The sequence below is a fragment of the Pongo pygmaeus genome, chromosome 15, assembly GCF_028885625.2.
Source record: "Pongo pygmaeus isolate AG05252 chromosome 15, NHGRI_mPonPyg2-v2.0_pri, whole genome shotgun sequence".
In the NCBI taxonomy this organism is placed as follows: domain Eukaryota; kingdom Metazoa; phylum Chordata; class Mammalia; order Primates; family Hominidae; genus Pongo; species Pongo pygmaeus.
The window spans coordinates 101024393-101034958 of record NC_072388.2 but is presented as its reverse complement, the minus strand read 5'-3'; positions in this window follow the sequence as shown (position 1 = coordinate 101034958).

Sequence of the window (10566 nt, the reverse complement as noted above, 5' to 3'; positions counted from 1 at the left end):
TGCCTTTGTGGAAATGAGGAAAAGGCACCTCTCCACCTCTTTGTACGCAGGCCCAAGCCTGGACAAGCAATGTGCCAATTTCACCCCCACTGGCTCACTAAACACCTGTATAACCTTGCGGGGCAGCCTTGGAGCTGAGAGCTGAGCCGGGGATGGTGTGGAGGGAAGTGCACACCTCACAGCCAGAGTTTCTCTGGGAATATTCCACAGACCAGCGTGGGGTCAGGGATGGGAGAATCAGAGGACAGGCAGGAAGGTGAGGTGCTTGAACAGGGGCAGCTGCCCTGGACCGGACAAAGAGGATAGACACTGAGGGTGGTTTGGGGTTCTGGGAGCAAAGGGCATAGCTCCTTCTTGCTCCTAAGAGGTGTCCAGCTCAGTGAGAAAGGCAAGAAAGCTGCTGGGGGCTGCTTGGGAAGGAGGCCTGAGACCACCTGGCAGTTACAAGGCAGCTGGGTGTGGAGGCAGCTGAAGGGAATCTAGATGTGGGGTGGGACACGCTGTGCCCCATGTGGGCCATCCTGGAGTGAGATGGCCTCTGCAGATGCCAGTGGAGATGGACAAGGTGACAGGGGACCACCCACACCACCCATGACTTGGCTGCCACAACCCCCAGAACTGAAGGATGGGATCCTGGATGGACTGAGATTGAGTTTCTGTCCCTCTGTGGAATGGAAACTTGAAGCAAAAGTGAAAGGAAGGTGCCTTCATGAAGAGGAAGAAAGGTTTCCAGGACAGCGAGCCTACGGTTGGTGATCTGGAACTGGCACCCATCCAATTCTACCTTTGGAATACCTCCAAAACCCAACTCCTTTTCCCTCTCTGCACTGCTGCCACTGTGGTCCAAGCCACCCTCATCTCTGGGTTATCTCTGTAGCCCCCCACCCTCCAAGGGCTCTCTGCCCCTACTCTGGTCTCAAAGAGTTAATTCTCAACAGACCAGCAGAGTGCACCCGCTACAATGCAGAGACCATGTCAGTCCTTAGAATCCTGCCATGGCTTTATGCCACTGGGTCCTTTTTTTTTTTCTTTTTTTCTTTTTTTTTTTTTTTTGAGATGAAGTCTTGCTCTTGTCCCCCAGTCTGGAGTGCAATGGCACGATCTCGGCTCACTGTAACCTCCGCCTCCTGGGTTCAAACGATTCTCCTGCCTCAGCATCCCGAGTAGCTGGGATTACAGGTGTGTACCACCACGCCCAGATAATTTTTTTTTTTTTTTTTGAGATGGAGTCTCTGTCGCCCAGGCTGGAGTGCCGTGGCACGACCTCGGTTCACTGCAAGCTCCGCCTCCCGGGTTCACACCATTCTCCTGCCTCAGCCTCCCGAGTAGCTGGGATCACAGGCCCCCACCACCATGCCCTGCTAATTTTTTGTATTTTTAGTAGAGGCGGGGTTTCACCGTGTTAGCCAGGATGGTCTCGATCTCCTGACCTCGTGATCCGCCCGCCTCAGCCTCCCAAAGTGCTGGGATTACAGGCGTGAGCCACTGCGCCCGGCCGCCACTGAGTCCTTTTGGTGGCCACGTATTACCTCTGACCATCACCTGCTACTCAAACCCACAGTCACGCCACTGCATGATCACTTCCACCCCAGGGCCCTTGCACACGATGAGCCCCTGGCCCGCAATGCCCTTCCTTCACTTCCTTCATAGTCACCTTCTCAGTAAAGCCCTCCCTGCCTCTTTTGTGAATTTCTCCCCATCCTCTATACCCTTCCCACCTCTCTCCCCATCTTTAGCCTTTCCCTGTGTCACTTATTCAACACAGCACAGATTTTGTTGAAGGCAGGGATTTCTGCCTCTTGTTTAATGCTAGCTGCCCAGTGCCTAGAAAAGTGCCTGGCATCCAGTAGGTGTTCAATAGATATTTATAGAGTTAAATGCACTAAGCTTAGGAAGGGGGAGTTGTTTTTCTTTGGGCCTTTGACCATTTCACTCCCTCCTTCCCGTTCCAGCTTCTAGGTTTCTCATTCCCTCTGCTTCTCCTCTTTTGCTGGCTCTGGCCTGCAGCCCTCTTGCCCCTGCTGTAAAGGGCTCAAAACGCCAGACAGCTCTGCCGCCATGGGGAGGAGACCCTGACTGAGAAGCCAGGGCCCCGGCCTCCAGGGTCACCAGTATCTTGAGCAGGCTGGGGCTTGGGTGACTCCACCAGGCATGGAGGGGGTGGGTACTCCCAGCTGGCTCGCCAACCCTCGCTTCTTGCCTCGCAAGAGCAACCTGGCAGAGGGTCTGTGGGTCAAGCAGGGTCCAGCTCTAGTTTCTCCCCTTCCAGGCTGTGCGCCCTCAGCCAGGCCTCTCCTCACCTACACGGCTCGCGAACACTTCTGACCCTCACTGAGCTCGTAAAGATTACAAAAGTCAGTGGTCCACACCGACTGGCGTCGGGCCCGCCGCATATCCACTACGTACGACTGGCTGCTGAGTCAGCCGAGGCCTTGGGACTCCGCTCCACAACCCAGCCCACGGCCAGCTTTCCCGGGCTGCTCCGTCCCGCGAGGCCATCGCCCCATTCATATTCGGCAGGGCATTTCCACGCGTGCCGTCTCAGGCAAGCCCCAAAGCACCCTTTTTCGGGCAACACTGTGCCCACTTCACTGGAGAGGGAACTGAGGTCCACGTCATTGGGAGAGGAACACGTGACATATTGAGCTCTTTCCTTAGCAAGTGACCTAACCCGCCTTGCCCACGGCCGCGAGCGGAGGGCCACACCGGAAGTCCGCTAGCTCAGCTGTTCCGAGGCCGGCCAGTCTGCGAACCCTGGTCTTAAATCGATGTCTCTCTGGCCCCTTCCCGCCGCAGCAAAACCCTTATTCCAGGACTACACCCGACGGGTCACACGACCTAGGCTGTCTTGGTCACGTGTCCCGCAGTCCGGTCATGTGCACCGTCGGACCAATCCCAGCGGCCAGGAAGGAGAGGCATTGTGACTGGCCCATGCCCTCCAGGGGGCGGGACTCTTGCTGAGGAGGACCCTCCCCGTTCTCACCTCTATGTTCCGCGTGAATCTGGCTCACTCGCGAGATTGGGCGTCTGACAGGTGCCCTTAGGTCCCACAATGCACCGGCCGGAGGCGGGGCGGTCCTGCATTGGCGCAGCCTGGCGCGCCGCTTGCGTCATCTCTCGGTGCCGCCCTTGAGATTGGGGCAGTTCTCGCTGAGATCCTACCCTTGGCTCCAGGTAGCCTGGAGAAGGTAGCCTGGGCCCGGGAGAAGTTTAGGCCCGCCGTCGTCCCCTCCCTGCCCCTAAGGCCCTCTCCTCGCGACAGCCTCTGAAACCGTCGGCTCATTCCTCATTTCTGTCACGGCCTGGCTTGCATTCCAAGCCAGGCACTCATTTCGTGTTTATTGTTCCAGCTGGACTAGGGGTATTTAAAACTGTGGTGCATGGCTGGGCTTCTAGGGCCGTGACCCCCTTCAAATTATATGCAGTATGTAGGTTGTTGTGGGTGGCTTCTGTCACACTTAAATGCTGAGTGCCATCACAGGACTGGCAGGGCCCTACTGTGGTCGTCAGTGCGCTCTTTGTCAGCACAGAGCCTGACGCAAATGTCCAAAGGTGCTAATTAGACAGAAGCGAATATCCCAACTGTTATCCTCTGCACACGCCTCGGTCTACTCTTTTGAGACTACTTGCTGTTACCTGCACACACATTTATTTATTTATTTATTTGAGACAGGGTCTTGCTCTGTCGCCCAGGCTGGAGTGCAGTGGCGCGATCTCAGCTCACTGCAGCCTCGACCTCCCGGGCTCAAGCGACCCTCCTGCCTCAGCCTCCCGAATAGCTGGGACTACAGGTCTGCGTCACCACGCCCGGCTAGTGTTTTTTTTTTTTTTTTTTTTTTGAGACGGAGTCTTGCTCTGTCACCCAGGCTGGAGTGCAATGGCGCGATCTCCGCTCACTGCCAACTCTGCCTCCCGGGTTCAAGCGATTCTCCTGCCTCAGCCTCCCAAGTAGCTGGGATTATAGGCGCTCGCCACCACACCCCGCTGATTTTTGTATTTTTAGTAGAAACGGGGTTTCGCCATGTTGGCCAGGCTGGTCTCGAGCTCCTGACTGCCTCGGCCTCCTAAAAGTGTTGGGATTACAGGTGTGAGCCACTGCGACCGGCCGTTTTTGTATTTTTTGTAGAGACAGGGTTTCGCCATGTTGCCCAGGGTGGTCTTGAATTCCTGAGCTCAAATGATCCTCCCGCCTAGGCCTTCCAAAGTGCTGGGAGTATGTGAGCCACCGCTCCTGGCTCTGCACACAGCTTTTGATTGTACGCCTTCATCCTGTCATCATGCTGTTCTCTCTGACCGAACAAGTCTCTCTTCATCTTTCTATCAAACATCGATTGAGTTTGAGCGAGGGCGTGGAGGGGTTGAGCACAGTGCCAGACACTGGAGGCACGTTGGTGAACAAGACAAGCCTGGGCAATGTTCCCACAGAGCTCACGATCTAGCGGGGGAGACAGGTTGGAGATGGGGGAGCGGCTGCGGGCGTCTCAGATCTGGCACCAGAGAGATCCTAGACTCCAGGATAAGCAGTCAATAGCCAGGTCAGGGCTGGGCGCGGTGGCTCATGCCTGTAATCCCAGCACTTTGGGCGGCCGAGGCAGGTGGGTCACGAGGTCTGGAGTTCAAAACCAGCCTGGCCAACATGGTGAAACCCCATCTCTACTAAAAATACAAAAATTAGTCAGGCGTGGTGTCGGGTGCCTGTAATCCCAGCTACTTGGGAGGCTGAGGGAGGAGAATTGCTTGAACCCAAGAGGCGGAGGTCACAGTGAGCCGAGATGGAGCCACTACTCCAGCGTGGGCGACAGAGCAAGACGCAACTCTGTCTCGAAAAAAAAAAAAAAAGCCAAGTCAGGGCAAGATGTGAAATAGCACGTTGGAAGGCTCCTGGGTAAGATTTGACTTGTCGCAAGAGGAGAGAAGGTAGCTGGGGCAGCGATTTGATTTGCGGAATGGTGGTTGCTAGGCAGGGTTCGGGATGGATCAGATGGGTGTTTTTGGAAGACCCCTCTGGCTGTTAATGTTAGGGGTGCAAGGGCAGGAGGGAGTTGGGCAGCCAGAGGCGGAAAGAGAACAGCCAGAACAGAGGCTGGATGTAGAATTCTGAACATGTGTGGGAACCTTTCTGGGCCTCAATTTGTCCATCTGTAAATTGGGAGGTAGACTCAATCTTTAAGGTCCTCCCACCTCTGATTAAAATTAAGCAACACTCAGCCGGGCGCGGTGGCTCATTCCTGTAATCCTAGCACTTTGGGAGGCCGAGGTGGGTGGATTGCCTGAGCTCAGGAGTTGGAGACCAGCCTGGGCAACACGGTGAAACCCCGTCTCTACTAAAATACAAAAAAATTAGCCGGGCGTGGTGGCGGGCGCCTGTAGTCCCAGCTACTCGGGAGGCTGAGGCAGGGAGGCAGGAGAATGGCTTGAACCCGGGAGGTGGAGGCTGCAGTGAGCCGAGATCGCGCCATTGCACTCCAGCCTAAGCGACAGAGGAAGACTCCGTCTCAAAAAAAAAAAAAAAAAAAAAGAAAAAATTTAGCAACACTTCAGGTAGGTGAGAATTTACAAGTGGTTAAAACAGGGGAGAAAGATAATGGGAAGGAAAGAAGGCAGGAGGGAGGGAGGAAACAAAGGGGATACCTGCGAAAGAAGAGACTCCAGTGAAAAATCACAAAGGGTTGGTCAATGTCATGTGATTAGACCAGCTGTCAATTATATAAGTTAGGATTCTGTCTTCCCGCAGAGACTGGAGGAGTCTAAGCTTCTTCATGCTTACATTTCAAAAGGACGGCTTTCAGGTCCTTAAGAAAGACACTCCTGAGCTGAAGGAGATAGATATACATCTCAAAGGGATAGAGGCAGGATTCGTATTTGCAAGCCATTTTTAGTAAATGCTCAAAGGGAGGGCCCAGGAGTCTTTCATTAGGTGTTGGCTAAAACAAATAGTAAATTCTCCTGGCATCATTGAGCTTCTCTGGCAGGCATTGTAATGGGGGTGCTGGGATCATCCTAGGACCTTGTGCTTCTAGAAGCATGCTACTGTTTGGTCATCTCTTAGTGCAGAGGTTAGAATGGAGTTGTCACGTGCTGAGAGGTCTGCAGTTCTCAGGGTGCACTTTTTTTTTTTTTTTTTTCTTTTTTTGAGATGGAGTCTCCCTCTGTCGCCCAGGCTGGAGTGCCATGGCACAATCTTGGCTCACTGCACCCTCCACCTCCCAGGTTCAGGGAGTTCTCCTGCCTCAGCCTCCCGAGTAGCTGGGACTACAGGTTCACGACCCCACACCTGGCTAATTTTTGTATTTTTTTTTTTTTGGTAGAGATGGGGTTTCACCACGTTGGCCAAGCTGATCTTGAACTCCTGACCTCAAGTGATCCGCCCGCCTCGGCCTCCCAAAGTACCGTGATTACAGGTGTGAGCCACCATGCCTGGCCAGGATGCAGTTTTATTCATTTAGTAATTTCTTCACGGCTTCTATGTCTTTTTCATTATGGAGAATGATGCTGTCCTGAGCATTCTTGGGCTTGTAGCTGTCATTCTTTTGTGCAAGTGCTGGTGGCTAAATTCCTAGAAGCAGAATTGCAGAGTCAAAATGTATGACATTTTAGACATTTTAAATGTTTAGCATTGTAGACATTTTAAATGTTTAGCCTTGTAAACATTTTAAACATTACCTAATTACGCTTCCAAAGAGTTGTACAAATCTGCGTAGCCATCAACAGTAAACTAAAATGCTCTTTCCTCCCATCTTCCCCACTAGCATTGGAATCTCTTGTCCCACCAGGGCTGCTAATTTCTTTTTTTATTTTGTCTTTTTTTTTCCTTTTTGTGGAGAACGGGGTCTTGCTATATTGCCCAGGCAGGTCTCGAACTCCTAGGCTCAAGCTATCCTCCTGCCTCTGCCTCCCTAAGAGCTGGGGTTATAGGTGTGAGCCACCACGCTCAGCCTCTTTTTTTTGGGGGGGGCTCTGGTTGCCCAGGCTGGAGTGCAATGGTGTGATCACAGCTCACTGCAACCTCCACTTCCCAGGTTCAAGTGATTCTCCTGCCTCAGCCTCCCAAATAGCTGGGATTACAGGCATGTGCCACCACGCCTGGCTAATTTTTTCTATTTTTAGTAGAGACAGGGTTTCTCCATGTTGGTAAGGGTGGTCTCGAACTCCCGACCTCAGGTGATCTGCCCTCCTTGGCCTCCCAAAGTGCTGGGATTACAGGCATGAGTCACGGTGCCCGGCCAGGGCTGCTAATTTCAGTGGACCCCTTTCCCTCTCAGAGCCTTTGTTTTCTCAGTGTGAAATGGGGATAGGACAATGATATTAATGACAGCAGGTGTCATCGGCTGAGCTTCCTCTGCCTGCTTTACATGATCCTCCCGAAGACATACTTTTTTTGGTTGGTAGGCTATTAATTATTGCCTCAATTTCAGAGCCTGTTATTTGTCTATTCAGGGATTCAACTTCTTCCTGGTTTAGTCTTGGGAATTATTATCTCCTTTCCACGGATGAGACCACTGAGAGGCAAATGGAGCTGAAATTGCAACTCCACTCTGACATCAAGAAACTCTTCTTGGCCGGGCGCAGTGGCTCACACCTGTAATCTCAGCACTTTGGGAGGCCAAGGAGGGCGGATCGATTGAGCTGAGGAGTTTGAGACCAGCCTGGGCAACACGGTGAAGACCATGTCTCTACAACAAATATAAAAATCAGCTGTGCCTGGTGGTGTGTGCCTGTAGTCCCTCCACACAGGAGGCTGAGGTGGGAGGATCGCTTGGACCAGGGAGGTGCAGGTTGCATTGAGCCAGTATTGTGCCACTGCACTCCAGCCTGGGTGACAGAGTGAGACCCGTCTCATAAAAAGAAAAGAAACTTGGCCGGGTGCATTGGCTCACGCCTGTAATCCCAGCACTTTGGAAGGTCAAGGCAGGCAGATCATGAGGTCAGGAGATCGAGACCATCCTGGCTGACACTGAAACCTCGTCTCTACTAAAAATACAAAAAATTAGCCGGGCATGTTGGTGGGCACCTGGTAGTCCCAGCTACCAGGAATGCAGTGAGCAGAGATCACGCCACTGCACTCCAGCCTGGGTGACAGAGTGAGACTCCATCTCAAAAAAAAAAAAAAGAAAAGAAACTCCTCCCTAGAGCCCGCCTGAGCTAGAAAGTTGTACAGATGTGGGTCCCCCCAGCATTTGGGACTTTTCGTTGTCACAGCTCTGTTGAATATTATGGTAATTACCTGTTTCATGCCTTGTCACAGTTTAGAGGGATGCTTTCCTGGGGAGGCTCTGTAGGAGGAAACAAAGTTCCCCCAGCATCCCTTTAGAAGGAGAAATGCCAGTTACCTCTTGTCAATTCTGGGTCATCACCCATAGTCTCCCTTGAAAGGACATGTCCAGCGCAAATGGTGCCAGTCACTGAGGAAAATCTCAGTCCTGGGGAAGGGGGCACACAGGTGGGCAGCAGTTCTGGGTCTTCCACTCCCCCAGCCTCCCTACCCCAGTGTGGCCATAGAGAAGCCTGCCATTGGTTTCACTTTGAATTCTTGATCAAAGCTTCACTTGAACATACATAATTTGTGGAGAAACTTGAGGGTATCAGAGGGCAACTCCTTAATCCAGCCTACCCCAAATCTATATATTTACCTGCATTTGCTCCTTAAATCTTTTTTTTTTTTTTTTGCCTTCTGTTAAAATGGATTCTCTGCTCCTGTTTAAGACCAACCCCTCCCTTGAGCTCTGGCTTCGAGTTGCCTGTCGCCTTCATAAACACTGCATGGGCTTGTCCCCATCACACACAGATAGGTTCCAGTGTTTGCTTTCTTTTAAAATCTCCTCTTCTAAAATTCTCTTTTTTGTTGTGTCTCTGCCAGGCTTTGGTATCAGGATGATGTTGGCCTCATAAAACGAGTTAGGGAGGATTCCCTCTTTTTCTATTGACTGGAATAGTTTCAGAAGAAATGGTACCAGCTCGTCTTTGTACCTCTGGTAGAATTTGGCTGTGAATCCGTCTGGTCCTGGACTTTTCTTGATTGGTAGGCTATTAATTATTGCCTCAATTTCAGAGCCTGTTATTGGTCTATTCAGGGATTCAACTTCTTCCTGGTTTAGTCTTGGGAGGGTGTATGTGTCCAGGAATTTATCCATTTCTTCTAGATTTTCTAGTTTATTTGCGTAGAGGTGTTTATAGTATTCTCTGATAGTAGTTTGTATTTCTGTGGGATTGGTGGTGATACCCCCTTTATCATTTTTTATTGCATCTATTTGATTCTTCTCTCTTTTCTTCTCTATTAGTCTTGCACACGTATGTTTATTGCAGCACTATTCACAATAGCAAAGACTTGGAACCAACCCAACTGTCCATCAATGATAGACTGGATTAAGAAAATGTGGCACGTATACACCATGGAATACTATGCAGCCATAAAAAAGGATGAGTTCATGTCCTTTGTAGGGACATGGATGAAGCTGGAAACCATCATTCTGAGCAAACTATCGCAAGGACAGAAAACCAAACACCGCATATTCTCACTCATAGGTGGGAATTGGACAATGAGAACAATTGGACACAGGGTGGGGAACATCACACACTGAGGCCTGTTGTGGGGTGGGGGGAGGGGAGAGGGATAGCATTAGGAGATATACCTAATGTAAATGACAAGTTAATGGGTGCAGCACACCAACATGGCACATGTATACATATGTAACAAACCTGCACGTTGTGCACATGTACCCTAGAACTTAAAGTATAATAAATAAAAATAAAAATAAAATCTCCTCTTCTGACCAGTCCTCTACAGCAGGGCTCTGTTTCTGTTCCCTAATCACCAAAATGTCTCTTACGTGATTATCCTTTTTTTCTGAGACAGGGTCTTGCTCTGTCACCCAGGCTGGAGTGCAGTGGCACCTCCCAGGTTCAAGTGATCCTTCTGTCTCAGCCTCCCGAGTAGCTGGGGCTGCAGGCGTGCACCACCACGCCCAGCTAATTTTTTTTTTTTTTCGTATTTTTAGTAGAGATGGGGTTTCACCATGTTGGCCAGGCTGGAGTGATGATCCTTATTTCTTTTTAAATTTTTTTTTCTTTTTTTATTTGAGACAGAGTCTCGCTCTGTCGCCCAGGCTGGAGTGCAGTGGTGCAATCCTGGCTCTCTGCAACCTCCGCCTCCCGGGTTCAAGCGATTCTCTTGCCTCAGCCTCCTGAGTAGCTGAGATTACAGGCATGCGCTACCATGCCTGGCTAATTTTTGTATTTTTAGTAGAGACGGGGTTTCACCATGTTGGCCAGGATGGTCTTGATCTCTTGACCTCATGATCTGCCTGTCTTGACCTCCCAAAGTGTTGGGATTACAGGGGTGAGCCACCTCGCCAGGCTCACCTTCTCTCTTATAGACATATGCATATATTGTCTTTTATCTGATCTGATGCCCCAGCAGTCTTGATTTCCTGAGTATACCTCCACCAACAGGAACCCTCTCCTACTTGACCTTCTTATGGACCTTGTGTCAGGAAATCAACACTGTTAAAAACAATGTGAATTTGGCTGGGCGTGGTGGCTCATGCCTGTAATCCCAGCACTTTGGGA